Source organism: Pogona vitticeps, chromosome 2 (assembly GCF_051106095.1).
Source record: "Pogona vitticeps strain Pit_001003342236 chromosome 2, PviZW2.1, whole genome shotgun sequence".
Classification (NCBI taxonomy): Eukaryota; Metazoa; Chordata; class Lepidosauria; order Squamata; family Agamidae; genus Pogona; species Pogona vitticeps.
Genome location: NC_135784.1, coordinates 290,898,998 through 290,915,454, shown reverse-complemented (window position 1 = coordinate 290,915,454; position 16,457 = coordinate 290,898,998). Strand labels below are relative to the sequence as shown.

Sequence of the window (16,457 nt, the reverse complement as noted above, 5' to 3'; positions counted from 1 at the left end):
GGTATGTGGTGGGTAGAATAGCCATTTATGATTGCAATTTCTAATCACAGCCTCCCTCTCTTCACACAAAGGATCTCCAGAAATGTGTGTTTTACAGAACAAAAATGGGTTGACAGAAAAATGAATAAAATATTGAGAATAAAGACAACAGATGATATGTGTAACTACTAAAATAAAGAACCCTATACATAAGAGTGAGACTATACCACATTTTGGCACCTGCAATTGTCAGAGAACCTTTCTAAGAGTAAGCTTAAATGAATGTTGAAGGTGGTGCCTTGGTGCATGTATAGAGTGCAGAACAGAAATGAATGAATATAAATCTTTTAGACTTTGTTGTTTGATTAGCTTTACAGTGCATGGGTAAAAGATTTCATACCAACAAGTGATAAGGATGGCTCAAACGAGGGTGGTGGTTTTCTTTGAATCAAGTTTGTGTTCTATACTGGTCATCATACTGGGGCTTCTCATCTTTGCCAGGAATCTCACCTCACAACTAGACGGAGGAATATAGAGAGATCCAGGTCACAGTTCAAAGGATCTTATCTTCAGTGCAATCAGTTTTTTCCCACATTTCTTTCATATGAGAGATGTTTCTTCTCCTGTAAGAAGAATCCAGATAGCACTTCATATATCTCCACTTTTTCCTCCTTTTGATTATTGACACCCCTGTCCCCACTCCTTTCCTGCCTTCCATTGTGGCTATCATTTTGGGGTGATAGTGACCATCTTTTTTGTTGTTTCATTTAGTAAGTAGCATAGCGCTACATAAATACATCAATTTAGCATGAATACTCCTGTATATCTGAAATAGCGTTTAGGAGAGTACTTTAAAAAGTGTGAGATGAGAAAAATAGAGGAGAGGGATTCTCCACTATCCTTTCTACTGTCACAACCCAGGGTTGTCACTGAAGAGAACACCACCCACAGCTCTATTTGGGAGTGAATCAAGCAACAACACAGACTGCAGAATACGATAATAAGCAGTGCTCCCAATTGCACCAAATAAACTAATAAACAGCACTAACACTATGCCAGAAAGGGGTGGAATAGCTCACAAAAGGCGTGGCATGGGTCACTCTTACTTAAAGCTCCAGAAAATAAGGTGAACTGAACCACACCAAAAGCAAACCAAATAGTGACTTAAATGCTCATCTGATCACTCACTCAGTTCTGAATCCCTGGGACTGTAACTGGGATCCATTTGGGAATCAGTGGGTTAAAGAGGAGGAGGAGATAGGGAAATGAGATTATAAGGGAGGGGAAGGGAAAAGCAACAGAATCCTTTTAGCGGGCTGGAATCTTGGTGGCATAGTCACACCGGCAGAGAAGCAATAGCATCACTATCAAGGAGATATTTTCAGTAATGAAAAACTTTCCCCTTCTGTCGTTTATCTAACTCACAGGATAGCAGAAGAACGTCTTTCTTTACGGAAAACCATTGCTGCTAGATAAACTGCAGGCAAGCCACTGAGGAATATTGGTGGACAATGCCTATACATTCATCATGGCCAGGATGATGTCCTCTGGAAGGTTATGGATGGACTGCAGTTTCTTTAAGAAGTCGGTTGTATCCCATATGTAGCTTTTTGGATTTTCATTGTGAGGTTGGTTGTGGAGGAAGTCACAATCAAAGTCTGCATTACAAAATTTACCACTAGGTCACCAACAAGAATTAGATTGCTTCAAAACAACAACTTTCTTTTTAAAATATATATAATTGCAGTAATTAAAAAGAGGTGACACATATGTATTATGGTTTCTGCCTTTCCCCCATGATAGGCTTCTTAATATTGTTTCAATTAATCTAGAATTATTTTAGTAAGAAAAGAGCGCAGGGGTGTACCATTAGTGATGAAGAGACAGACACACATATTGTACTCTACAGAACATGCTAAATATACATGGCAATTGGTTTAATTATTGTTTTTCTCATTTTAAAAGCTTTTTGTAGTGCCCTGTCTTCATCTAATTCTCTCCACATCAAAAAGTGAAGGAGAAAAAGAATTCTCCAATTATCCTTTAATAAAAAATTAATTAGAACCAATAATGCTGCAATCATCATGACATGTTGTTCTCTTCATTGAATAAAATTTTAGAGATTTTGATAACCTCCCATTTGAATTTGGTGTCAAGGGAAGCAGAAAAAAAAGTGAGATAACTTTTACATTAGCCATCAGATACTTTGCCATTAAATCGAAGCATTTTAAAGCTTTATTGATGCTGACAGTAGTTGAAAAAAGAGGATCCTATATGTGTAATGATCTAAAGAGCAGTATACATTGTAAGTGAATCCATGACAATGTTGTATATGTGTCTTTTTAAGTTTTGGAGACAATCCTTAGAAACGTAGCATACTTTTGAAGCTATATGTGTATTTTGATGCTACATATCTTTTTCTGAAAGGAAAGGATTCATTTCACGATGCAAGTGAGATGGTAAGGCCTCAGATCTGCTTTTCAGTTTCTCTGAATCACTCAAATGATACTTGTCAGAACAATAGGGTACCTCCCTTATTTTTACTTTTACCTTATAATTTCCCAAGACTTCCCTAAATTCCTTATGTTGGATAAATAATTAACAAAGAGTATATACTGATTATTTTACCACGACCATTTACAGTAGTACCTCAGTTTATGAAATTAATCTGTCATCCGAGACGTTACATAATGCGGAAATTACGTAAACTGGAACGTGGATCGCCGTAGCAATGGGGACAGCACTAGAAACCTCCAGGTGTGATGCATCCTTTTTGTACAGTGAAAAAAACCCCTCCGTAAAAAACACAAGCCGAGGCATTATTTCTTACGGATTTTCGCTCGTAAACCAAAAATTACATAAACCAAGGTATGCCTGTACTCAGTCATCCTGTCCGCGCACGGACTTGCAAAAGCACCATTTACCTTCCTCCTTTTATCTCAATACAGTTAACACATAATTGGAAATAGAGCTCCCTTAAGAAATGAAGGGTGTCTGTTTGTCATAGTTTGAGCTTGCCTTGCGAAGCATGATGCAGTTTGGTTGGTTTTTTTTTTTTTTTTTTTTTTTTTTTTTGCCAGCCAACTGGAAAAGGCCAGTACATGGTCATTCAGACAAAATTTCTTCCTGTATACTTACCTCACTGTGTAGTGATAATTTTGGTACTTGTCCCATTGTCCAGATGAAGCAAGCTTCAAACTGGAGGCAACAGTGACAAAGAGTAACAACAATCCTGGTTTTCCATTTCTAAAAGGTGGGCTATTTTATTGTTGTTTCACTTTATACCTGGGTGAAGTTAAAGTTTTATTTGTAACCTCATATAGTGTCTATAATTTGTGTGACTCGGAGAGACTTTTCTGGCATGGGGTGATTATCTATTTATGTACTACTAACCAATGATTGTTTCCAGCCTGTGAGTTCAAAGAGAGTCCTGTCTCTCTGATGAGAGGTTTTCTCATCTCTTTCCTCTTTTAGTAACAGCTGTTTGTTTGCTGTTGATCTGTTGGGCTGGTTGTTAAGAATGTGAGCAGTCAATAAAACAACATACATAGGTTGGTAATTTCAAGCAACTGTAAGTAAATAATTCTTAAAATTATTTTTCATACAAATCTTTCAGAGTGAGTTATTGAGACTTTCATTGCCAGTTAAAGAGAAAAGGGTGGACTCTGGGAAACTTGTAGCTATTCTCCCTTGTGGTTCTCTGTACTTCTATTGCGTAACAAAAAGGAATATTACCAGAAATTCAAAAATCTGCAACAGTTCAAGCAGCAAAATTTTCTCATGGTTGAAAGTTTCCAGTGTTAGATTTAATCCACTAGGAAACAAACAAACCCCTGAGAAATGGAAAATATTTCCTCAGTGTTTTCCTTAATGTTTTCTATTTGTTGTTGTGAAAGATGGTTATTTCCAAACGAGCTTAGTAGTGGAGTGAACTCCTCCTGAAAAGGGTTCAAAGGTTTTCAGTGTTAACACAAATCTACTGAAACAAACAACAAACGAAACAAGAGCAAAAGAGTTATTTTTAAAGCGTTTCTTCAGACTTTCCTCTTTTTGAAATATTTTTGATCCATTCCCTTAAAAGATGCTGGTTTCTGGAAGGGAAGTTTTTTAGGAATCTGTATGAACCAAAAGCCCAGTTAGGATCCACACTCGCTTGGTGCCAAGCAGCATAAACTGGTGTGAAGACCGGAAGAATAAGTGCTGCATCTGAATGAGCCCACAGTTGATTACATTGGCATGGTTTCCTGATTTCCATCCATTTATTAGAGGTGTGGGTTGCTTATTTAATTAAAAGATTGTTACTTCAAAAGAAAAAGATAACTCCCAGAGCATCTATTTACAGGATAGGCATGTGAGGGGAACTGTTTTATCATGAACATTGTGCTAGTGTTTAACTGGTTGGCACATGACATTATGTGATTTTTTTTTTGAGCAGTAAGCAAAAACATTTATTAAAGGCTTGTTCCCTACCAAAGCAAAGCTATGTCTCAAAGAAAATCTCCACCAGTCCTAGTTAAAGAGGACAATGCCAATATGAGCCAGAATGTTGAACAACAAAAGATAATATTTAAAAAGCAAGCAACAATTCCTAGGAAACCCACTGTATTCCCGGAAATTGTTGACCTGGTGCATAGTAACAGTAAAAGGACCAACATTGTGTCTCTAATGTGCACCAATCTCTCCATGAGGTCATGCCAAGTAAGTGAAAATGGGGATGAAAGCAAATTATTCAGTTTTCATAATTACCTTTGATGGATTGGTTGACTTTCATTTCATCTCAGTTAAATGTTAATTTCAGAGAATATGAATGCTTTCACAAGCGGACAAGATAGTGAGGCCTACATATGAAGTAAACAGGCTGCAGAGAGAGGCAAACAGCTCAAGTGGTTGATGCCACGGCCGTCCTCCACTCCCTAAACCCGACTGCCAACCTCAGGTGCTGTGGAAAAGGCTAATCTAACCACTCTGGAAATAAAATTCAAATATTTCCAGTTTCGTGTAGGAAAACATATAGGGTTCCTCCAGAAAAATAACCCCCAATGCTAGCTGTTTCCTTCCAGCCATGGTGCTGCTGACATGTAGTCCCTCTGAGGACAAATAACAATCTTGATCAGGACAACTGTTAGCAGAAAACTGGTGAATGAGTAAAGCCTTGATTGATCACAAGCATAGGGGGAAAAATACATTTTGCACTACAATTTCAATAATAACTTAGCGGCCATACTGATGGGGGATTCTGGGAAAAGGAACACTGTTTGCAAAGTTTGGCTCTTAGTCTGACCTAGTACAGTGGACCCTTGACTTACAGACAGCTTGACTTACAGACTTTTTGAGTTACAGACTTCTCTGGCTGCAAAATTTAGGTTTGACTTGCAGACTGAGATTTGACTTACAGACCAGAAAAAAACCAAAATGGAACAAAAACGGCCTGTTACGGGATTAATCGGTTTTCAATGCACTGTAGGTCAATGGAGACTTGACTTACAGACTTTTTGACTTGAGAACCGCCTTCCAATACGGATTAAGTTCTCAAGTCAAGACCCCACTGTAAGTGTTCAGTTTGCCTTCTTCCTCCAAGAACTCTCAACTTCCACATCGTGCTTTTCAGTGGAGTCAAACTATACAGTAGTCAGCATTTCATTAGAAGCAGAGCTCTCTTAAGATGTAAATGAAGTCTATTTATCCTAGCTCCAGGTGTTGTAAATTAGCTTGCTTTCATTTTGTGGTTGGTGAATCACAGGCTTTATTTTCAAGTTGATCGGTGAGGCAATGGAGCTTTGGAAGAATTGCACTCCTAAGGGAGAATGTGTCATCAGGCAGAATAAGAGTGCCACCAGACAGGCATTTGTCCTGTGGTTTGGTCTGGGTTGGGGACAGGCTGATTCACTTCTTTTTCCAGTGATCACGTGATGTATGCGCCATCATGAACCATCCCATCCCATATCTATCCACGACTTTTTGAGTCTCTATCAGGGACTATTGTTTTTGTGAGGGAGGGGGTTAGGATCACTTTGGTTTGGTTCCAGAGTGTGTGGTCACTGGGCTCAAACCAAAGCAGCTGGCTGTCCCTTTGGTGAAATTACTTAACGATCTTTATTTTCTGCTTGCTTTTGTAGGGCAAGGGGGAGGAAGTTTTGCATTTCCTTTAAATTATTTCTAATGTATCAGTGAAACTTCAAAACATAGGGTGTGTTTTTTAAAAGCCCTGTCAAAACACCACTGATTTACGGTGTCAGTTAGCAACCAGTGTCAACTAAAACTCAGACAAGCAGCCATCCTTCAACTCTCTCATGGGCTACTTGGAAAATTAAGTTTCTCTCCTTTTCCTCTGTGATGAAGTGTATTTTTCTAATTAGAGATGGGTTATGTAGTTATGTCTTAACCATAGAGAAATCCATTTTGAGTCTGACACAGGCTAAGTTCTGGAAAATTACTAGTAGTTATTTTCAGCTTCATGTCGCTAACCTTATCGCTGCAGCTGGAGAGAAAAACACAGCAGAGTCAAAATATCTCTAACCTGAAGTATAAACAATTCTTTGGTGTTGGTGGGAAAGCAGGGCGTACCCTATGTTAATTCTTTCCTTCTTGATTGGTCGAATATGTCAGGAAGGGGCAGGTTGGAGAAATTTACAAGAGGTTGGAAAAAAGGAACTCAGAGGGAGAGAGAGAAGGAAGAAGAGAGTTTTGGGTATCTGAAAACATGGCGAAGGAACCTGATTTAACAATATGGACTGTGTAAGAATATCGTTTGTTTACCTTAGTTTATAGTTTAGATTTTGTTTTGGTTAATAGTTAATTTTTATAGAAGGTGCTGAAACGTTATGCTGTTGCTTAGAAATGAAACTGTAGAGAAATGTTTTCTTTGTTCACTTAAATAAACTCATGATGTTTAATAATTGGCCTTTCTAGTCCTTTGAACAGAACAGTTTCCCTATAGATAATGAATTTGGCCTTACGTTACCAAGATTGAGTCATTGAACAGTAAAGATATGGTATTAAGTGGTTTCTTTTTAGTAAAATCGAAACAGCCTTAAATGCAGGTTCTCCAAGAGTTCATGTCCCGGAACTGTGTTTGACTCAAGCAGTTAACTTCAATCGGGAGTGAAGGAAGCCTGGATTTTCCTGTTTCGTGGTTTTTGATCTCATTTATGAGACCAATAACTGACAACTCTGTGTGTGTGTGTGTGTATATATAGCAGTATCCTGTGGCTGAGCCCAGTAGAAGGAAGAAGAGACAGGTAGAAGCATGGGGATAGGTAGGAAAGCTGAAACGGCTGCCACAGTCTCTGTATTTCATAAACCATGCAAAGAAAAGGTGAAGGGTCTAGTCTCTGGATGGCAACCCCTCCCTCCCCTCCTCGTGGATTCTTGCCTCCCCCCAATCCATCATTGCAGCTAAGTCATAATTTAGACCCGTGGTTCTTAACCTTGGGTTATTCAGGTGTTTTTGGACTGCAACTCCCAGAAGCCTTCACCACCAGCTGTGCTGGCTGGGATTTCTGGGAGTTGCAGTTCAAAAACACCTGAATAACTCAAGGTTAAGAACCACTGATAGACCATGCCAATGAAGGAAACAGTGTGTGTGTGTAGGTCTCATGGAGGGACCCAGCACTTCTGACTATGCAAGTCCAAAGCATACACATAAACCACCACCACCACCAAAGCCCAAACTAACAATAAAAATTGCAACTCCAGCTGATCAAACTGACTCTTTGCTCACATACAATCTCTTCCTGGGGAGCAGCTGATCAGCAAGATAAACAGTCATACTTGATGTGGAACTTGTTATGTTTTATGTTGTAAGCCGCCTAGAGTGGTCGAAATGACTAGATAGGCGGGGTATAAATACAATAAACAACAACAACAACAACAACAACAACAACTACTACTACTACTACTACTACTACTACTACTACTACTACTACTATTATTATTATTATTATTATTATTATTATTATTATTATTATTATTATTATTATTATTATTATTATTATTATTATTATTATTATTATTGATGGACATTTTCTAGGTTATTTTATAGACTTCTGTAAGACACTTGGCCAAGTCACACAAAAGCAAAAGAGAAAGACAAGCTTAACAAGATCGTCTTTTAATTCTTTCTACTTACAGATAATTCCTTCTTATATTTTGGCATGGAAGGGAATAGCAGAACCATCAGAAATCCTTGACTGTGATTTTAATTGCTGTAAAAGGCTCTTCCAAAGTGTAATTCAGGTCAGGCTGACCTCCTTCAGCACAAGAACAGAAAATTCAAAGCATGAAAGTGGTTGCCATCCTTTTTTAAAAAACCTCAGCAACCTAGTTTAGAAACTCAGTATTCTGCTTATCATTCTGAATGCAAAGAATGTCAGTATTTAATTACTATTACAGATGCAGTGCTTAAAAGTAACTCATTCTTGTTACTGAAAAACAACTAAAATAATCATTTTCCAAATAATCTGAAATGCTACAATCTTGTGATACAAAACACCCATCATTTGTCTTCCACCAACATCCTGACTCAACAATTAGAACTGGGAATGAACCTGCAATTGAATCTTTTATATTTCTGTCTCACAATTCAGAGAAGTCTAATCTCCATGACTGCAAAAGTGATTTGCAAAGATACAGTTACAGATAGAGTCTACTTTTTATAAGGTAATTTAATTGTACCTTTGTTAGAAGGAAAAGGAATTAGTTACAAATGATTAGTTGTTTCAATGTCAGGTAATAGGAATTTCCCAATGAATTACATCTCAGCCCTCTTTCACTCCACTCTCTCTACCTTTAATTTCCCACCCACTTTACTGATTTATCATCTTTCAGCATATAGTGTTTTCTATAACATGTTGCATCTTTTATATGGTACTGCAGATTGTACAACATGTTTCTATTTAGGAGTCATCTTTGTGGGTGAAAGGAAACTTTCAACCACAATCCTGTTGCTCATTGAGTAAATTGCACTAGTGTAGGTCTATTGATTAGGGACATGGTGGCGCTGCAGGTTAAACCGCAGAAACCTCTGTGCTACAAGGTTGGAAAACCAGCAGTCATGTGATCAAATCCATGCAACTGAGTGAGCTCCCATCACTTGTCCCAGTTCCTGCCAACCTAGCAGTTTGAAAGCATGTAAATGCAAGTAGATAAATAGGTATCACCTCGGTGGGAAGGTAACGGCGTTCCGTGTCTAGTTGCTCTGGCCATGTGACCCAGAAACTGTCTACGGACAAACGCTGGCTCTACAGCTTCGAAACGGGGATGAGCAGTGTCCCCTAGAGTCAGACATGACTGGACAATTTGTCAAGGGCAACCTTCACCTTCACCTAGGCCTATTGAATCAATAGGGATTTGGTGAATTAACTGTTCTGTAACCTCCTTCGGTTGAAATGGGCCCACTCTAACTGCTACTTAATTTCAGAATAGGCCCATTTGAATCGATGGAACTTATCGAGTCACCAGTCCCCATTGATTCAGTGGGCCTACTGTAGCGCTATTTACTATGCTAAGCAACAGAGTTTGGGCCATTGTGTTTTTCTTAGAAACAGTTAGGTGAAGAACCAATGTTAATAAGAAAAATGCAAGAGTAAGTGATACCTTTATAGACCACTTAAAATAATAATCCTACAGTGGTCTATAAAAGTATCACTATTCTTGCATTTGTATTTTGTCTTGACCAGTCGGCTCCCTTTTATTTTATTGTTAATAATGTAATTGTCAAAGTCAATACCTTCTTTGTTTAATTTCCTCCTCAGCTCCCTATCCATGTGTGCTCTACAGAAGAGATACATCTGAATTTCTAAATAACACCACATGCACGTGAAGAAGTAAACTAGAGTCCATGGAAGCTAAGGGTGTAATAAACTCCGGACTCTCCATGCTGCTGAAAGGCTTTTTGTAGACTTTTCTTTAAGACTCTCACAGACATTCAGGTTTTTTTTTTTACTAACCTCAGAAAGCAATCTCCTGTCTGACGGTGCCAAAAAGGTGCTCACAATAAGATGAAAGGCACTTCTCCTGGTGTGATGCATTTCACAAAATCCACAGGCTGTATCGACTGTTCTGCTCCTAGTCTTTGCTGTCAGTGAAAATATTCCAGCAATGTGGCTTGTTGTTGTTATGTGTTAAGTTGCCTCTAACCTATGGTAACCCTGTGAATGAGATATCTCCAAAATGTCCTCAACAGCCCTGCTCATCCTTCCATCCTTCCAAGGTTGATAAACTGAGTACCAAGCTTGAAGGGGGGGGGCAAAGTATAGCCAGCATAATTAAATTGTAAACCAACCACGGAGTGCTTTAAGATCTATGGGGTGATATATAAGCAGCATGTTTTGCTTTATTTTTTAAAAAATTAACTCAAGTCTGTGGCTTCTTTTAGGGAGTCAATCTGTCTCATAACTGGTCTTCTTTTCCCGCTGCCTTCAATTTTTCCTAGTATTATTGTCTTTTTCACATAACTTTGCCTTCTCATGATGTGCCCAAAGGATGACAGCTTCAGTTTCATCATTTATGTCTCCAAAGGTAGTTTAGGCTTGATTTGATTTAGGACCCACTTGCTCATCTTTTTGCAGTTCCAGGATATCCACAAAGCTACTTGATTTTCTTTTCTATCTTAACTTCCATTTTGCTTTTCCATTTTGAATGCCACTAATACTATTGATTTGAATTGTCATTTAATTGTTTATATGTTGTTTTCATGCTTTTACTGTAAGCCGCCCAGAGTAGATGTAGTCTAGATGGGCGGGATACAAATCTAATAAATAATAATAAATAATAAATACAACTATCCTCTAGCACCACATTTCAAATGAAACAATTTTTTCCTGTCAGCTTTCTTTACTCTCCAGCTTGCACACCCATACATGATGATTGGGAATGTAAGAGTATGGATGATCTTGGTCTCCAGTGACACATCCTTACACTTGATGATATTTCTAATTCTTTCATTGTTGTCCTTCCGAGTCTCAGTCTTCTGAATTCTAGGTACAGTCTCTATTGAGATTGATGATTGAACCAAGGTATAATTGTTTAAAAATTTTCTTCATTGTTAACATTAAAGCTGTGTAGTTCTTCTGTAGTCATGATGGTTGTCTTCTTAATGTTCAACTGCAATTCTGCCTATGCAACTTCTCAACTTATAGTAGAAGTTATTTCAAGTTGTCAAAATGTGAAATTTGAAATGAATATTAAAGTATTGGGGGGGGGGATATAGGAAAACAGCCTTGAACATGTACATTGCATTTTAACAAAGAGGTTTAAACAGCATTTTACTAAAAGTAACAGCAAAATAATTAGCTGTTAGACAAACTAGGCCTTCAGCCAGGCCTGGAATCAAGGTCGTTGTATATTAAAATCGTTTTGTGAAGGGATTTATTTCATGGCTGGCAGTCAAGCTGTGGGAGCGAATTGAAAGTGTATTCAAATAACTGGCTTGCACTAAGCAGAACACTGCACTTTGTTAATATGATAGATAAATGGTGTTTCAGGTCCTTTGGTTTGCTCTACTTCAGCTCCTGTAGTTTTAACCCATTGAATTCCATAGGCTCTGTGACTGTTTGTCACAACAAGGATGCTTATTCTCATGATGGTAGCTTGCCAGTTTCTGACTTACAGGAACTGTAGGATCAAAATAATAAAGGCAATCGAGATTTAAATTATAAGAATTTCTACTGATGCATCAGAACCTTGTACTTACAGGCCTGCAAAAGAGAATGTTTACAGTTTAAAGGAAAGTATTTATGTCTGAGAGAAATATAAATATTATGAGGCAAGAAACACATGGGTGCAAGGCTACACAATGAAACTCACCATTGGATAGCCTTGCAGATATCATGTAGCAGCAGCAGCAACAGACAGAGATAACATGGATTTTCCTCCATAGATTCATATTAGGTTGGCTGAGTTAGTACTTAGAATAATTTTCATGTGTGTCTGGGTATAATATAAGCTTTTGCATTTTTAGTATGTAAGCTGCTGTAATTTTGAAATGTAATTATAACATAATTTAAGTTCTACCTACAATTGAAGTTTTGTTATGTTTATATCTTAAAGTAGATGCCTGGATAACTCAGTGGTTTAGATCTCTAATTGCAGATCCAGCCTCCTATGAGTAGAGCCAGCCTGTGTGACTTTGGGAAAGCTGCACTGTCCCAGGGCGCCCCCAGAAGAAGGGAATGTTTAACTACTTCTGAGTATTCTCTACTTGGAAAACCCCAGAGAGAGTTGCCATTTTAGAACTGATATGACAGCGCAATGATGATGATCTCTTTTAAAAGGATACTCAGTGTGGTGTATTAGATAGCGTAACAGACTAGGACTCAGGGGGCCTGGGTTCAAATTCCCATTTTGCCATGGAAACTCACTGGGAATGTGGAACTGGTAAAACCACCCCTTAAATATTTCACTTACCTTGAACATCCTGTTAGAGTCACCATTCTGATTGGAAGGCACATAACAAATCTCTTTAAATGGGAAATTAGAAAAGATCTGAAAATGGGTGAATTTTTTTTTAATTTGCTGGCCTATTAAGCAATGGGGATTTATTCACAGGGTAACTGACTTACCCTGCTGTCAGTTCTATTAAAGTAAGTGCTTTTATGGAAAAATCACTGTAAGTACTCAGTAAAACAAATTATGGCAACATAAAAATTTTAGATTTTGTTTTGGTTACAGCTGTGGCTGTGTTTTCACAGACTGGAATAGGGTTTTGGGCATGATGTTCTTGTTTATATTAATTTTGTTTAATCCAGATGGTAAATTAGTGCAATCACTTCCCTTTTGTTGAATTTTTCTGTGGTTTGCCATAATCTTTGGTCCACATGAAAATCAACTTGACTTTAAATGTGCATCCTTTTTTTCCCTTGATATATAAGAAAACATGTTTATTCAGCCTTTGAGTAAAGGAAATCAACTGAAAAGAGGGTGTGTGTTTTTTAACAGGCTGATCTATATAAATTGTGTTCTATACTGAGGTTTGCTTTGTTTTTAAAATAATATTTAGAGTGCTGAGACTACTTGACATCCATCCCAGTAGGATGAAATGTTCCCAAGTCACAAATTACTTACCTTCAGTTCTTTAGAAGTAAACATATTTTCATTTAACCAATAAAAGCAAAATGAACTGATATAATTTGTTTCTCTTCAGGCAGAAAGAGAAATAGAAAATACTGATGAGGAATAAAGGGAGGTATCTAATTGCTCAGAAACACTGCTGTAGAAGCAAGCACAGATAAGAAAACAACAAACAACAAAACCCTCTCCCTTTTGTTATTAGTTGTTACAGAATTTTATTGTCACAAGGTAATATATTTCTATTGCTTGAAAAATTCACAGCTACCTGGTTAAATCTTTTATCTCTTGCCTGACAAAAAGTATGCAACCACTGTATCATTCATGCATTGATATCATCTCATCAAAATTGTCGTGATGTCTGCTACCTGGGCAACTTTTTCAAGGATACATCGTTTTATGAAGAAGTTATCTTCAACAAAAGTGCATCCAAGGTTGCTAAGAAAGTGGGCAGTGCATTCTTAAGTTAAGCATGTCTACTCAAATATAAGTTTATTGTTTGTTTGTCCTTCACATCTATGCCCTACTTCTCCACCAGCAAGCTCAAAGTTGTGTACATGATTATTTTTGACCTTGCTTTCTCCTCACAACAACCTGTGAAGTAGATCAGACTGAAACTGTGTGTCGCTGGCCCAAATTCATGAATTTCATCAGCCAACCATCTAACCATACATTGCCCCCCGGGTTTAACTAAAATATACCTTAGTTAAATGTGTTAGGCGTACAGCTTTTGCTTTTTGTGGTTGAAGAATAGTGCCAGTCCAGCTGAATCTGCAGCAGGCACTGAAGGCTGTGTTTACAAGTTTGGTCCTACATAAGTGTTGTTACAACTTTTCTGTAATTCGAGTTTCAAAGGGCTCTGTGTAATAGAGTAGCTTTATCCATCTTTGAAGAGTACAGTGCCATTTTTAATGGCCAGATGTCAGATTTTCCTAAATAGTGTATAGGTTTCCAGTAGATAATGTCTGAAGCTAAAAAAAGAATACGTAACTTCAGGCAAAGGGTTATGGGACTTCCCTTCTCCTCTGGTGTGAGACAGCCCTTCTTATTGGCATGGAGGGATCAAACCCCACTGTGAGGAGGCTGTAGGAGTATGCCTTGGTAGCTAATTTGCATAAGGACCTCAATAGCATGGCCTCACTCAGACAGGGTGGGCATCGTATGTCCTACTCTTGACAGCTATACAACATTGTCTAAACTAAACTGTGCAGTCCTCCCCAAATTCCATCAACATGTAAGGTGTGCTACTAGGGGGCTGAACACCTTAGATAAGGTCTACACGAATATTGCAAATGGATACAGGATATTACAATTGCCACACTTGGGCCAGTCTGACCATATGTCCCTGTTTTTAGCTCCGGAGTATATTCCTCTGAGAAAACAGTCAGGGCCAGTAGTCAAGACAGTAAAAAGCTGGCCGGAGGGAGCAATGGAGCAGTTAAAGGACTGTTTTGAACAAACGAATTGAGAAGTTTTTGACCATCCTGATCTGGAAGAACATACAGCTGCAGTGTTAGGGTATATGGCACACTGTATTGACACGGTCACAGTGGATAAACGTATCCGGGTTTATCCCAATCAAAAACCTTGGATGACCAGGAAGGTTAGACGCCTGTTGTATGCTAGAAATAAGGCTTTTAAGTCTGGGGATGATCTAGACTACAGTGCAGCAAGAACGAATTTGAGGAGAGGCATTAAGCAAGCTAAGGCCGAATACAAGAGGAGAATTGAAGACTGCTTTCTCAGCAATAACATGAGGCAAGTTTGGCAGGGGGTTCAACAACTAACAAACTACAAAGCAAAAAAGGTTTCCTCGGGCGGAGGTGTGGAGGTGGCTGAGGAGTTGAACAACTTTTTTGCTCGATTCGAGATCGATCAAACTGAAACTGTTTGTTTGCCATCATTTACTCAGCAGAGTCCCCCCTTCATTGTGAATGAGCAGGATGTGAGACAGACTATGAAAGTGGTTAACTCCAGAAAAGCAGCTGGACCCGACTTAATTCCTGGTTGGGTGGTAAAAGACTGCGCTGATCAGCTAGCCGGGATATGGACTGTAATTTTTAATCGATCCCTGACACTATGCGCAGTTCCCGTCTGTCTCAAGGCTTCCGTCATCATTCCACTGCCTAAAAAGTTGCCTAAAAACAGTCCGAATGACTACAGGCCGGTGGCACTAACTTCAATCTTAATGAAGTGCTTTGAGCAGTTAGTTCGGAAATATATTATCTCCTGCCTTCCTGATCCCTTTGATGGGCTTCAGTTTGCTTATAAAGAAAATAGATCAACCGAGGATGCGATCAATACTGTGCTTTATATGGCTTTATCCCACTTGGAAACACAAGCGAATTATGTAAGAATGCTGTTCGCGGACTTTAGCTCTGCTTTTAACACCATTATACCCCACAGATTAATAGACAAACTTAAAGATCTTGATTTTCCAGATTCTATCTGTCTGTGGATTTTGGATTTTTTAACAAATCGTCCACAAAGGGTTAAACTGAATGACTACATCTCTACTGACAAGATACTCAGCACTGGCACTCCACAAGGCTGTGTCCTTAGTCCACTACTGTTCTCCATTTATTCATCGGATTGCACCAATAACCATCCCAGTAATAGGATTATCAAATTTGCAGATGATACTACACTAGTAGGACTTATCTCTGGGGATGATGAGTCTGCGTATCGGGACAAGGTATTACAGCTATCCCGCTGGTGCAAAAAAAACAATCTTTTATTTAACATCCAAAAAACCAAGGAATTCATAGTGGACTATAGGAAAAAAAGAGCAGACATTCAGCCACTGTATATAGATGGAGTTTGTGTGGAACAGGTGGTTGAATGTAAGTTTCTTCGGACTATCATAACAAATGACCTGACTTGGAGTGCAAACACCGCTGCGTTAATCAGGAAGGCACAACAACGGTTGTATTTTCTAAGGATTCTTAGAAAGCAACAATTGACTGAGAGTTTGTTAATCACCTTCTATCGGAGTTCGATTGAGAGCATATTATCCTACTGTCTCTGTGTATGGTTCACGAGCTGCACAGTGGCAGAGAAAAAGGCAATTCAAAGGGTGATTAAGACGGCCCAAAACATCATTGGCTGTTCACTCCCCTCTTTGGAAGAATTGTATAAGAACAGATGTAAGAGGAAGATATCTAACATACTGAAAGACTCCTCTCATCCGGGACATCAGCTCTTTAAATTATTACCATCAGGAAGGAGATTCAGGGTATTGAAAGCAAGGACAAGCAGATTCAAGAACAGTTTTTACCCAAGTGCAGTACTGAGTTTAAATGCGGGGCCATAGGTTTTTGGTGGAATTTTAATTGCTGAGAGAAAACGGGGTATCTATATTTGGATGGTGAAAGTTGTGTATATTTTAACTTTATTTTGTAGTGTTGTCCAGT

General features: G+C 38.5%; 1 long non-coding RNA gene across 1 annotated transcript; it reads left to right on the top strand.

The window, feature by feature from the left end:
- The first annotated feature begins 6,532 nt into the window (after window positions 1-6,532).
- On the top strand, window positions 6,533-13,725 carry LOC140704988 (uncharacterized). Its single transcript, XR_012084549.2, has 2 exons — window positions 6,533-6,714; window positions 9,732-13,725. It is a non-coding gene; the product is annotated as an uncharacterized LOC140704988 (long non-coding RNA).
- The last annotated feature ends 2,732 nt before the right edge of the window (window positions 13,726-16,457 follow it).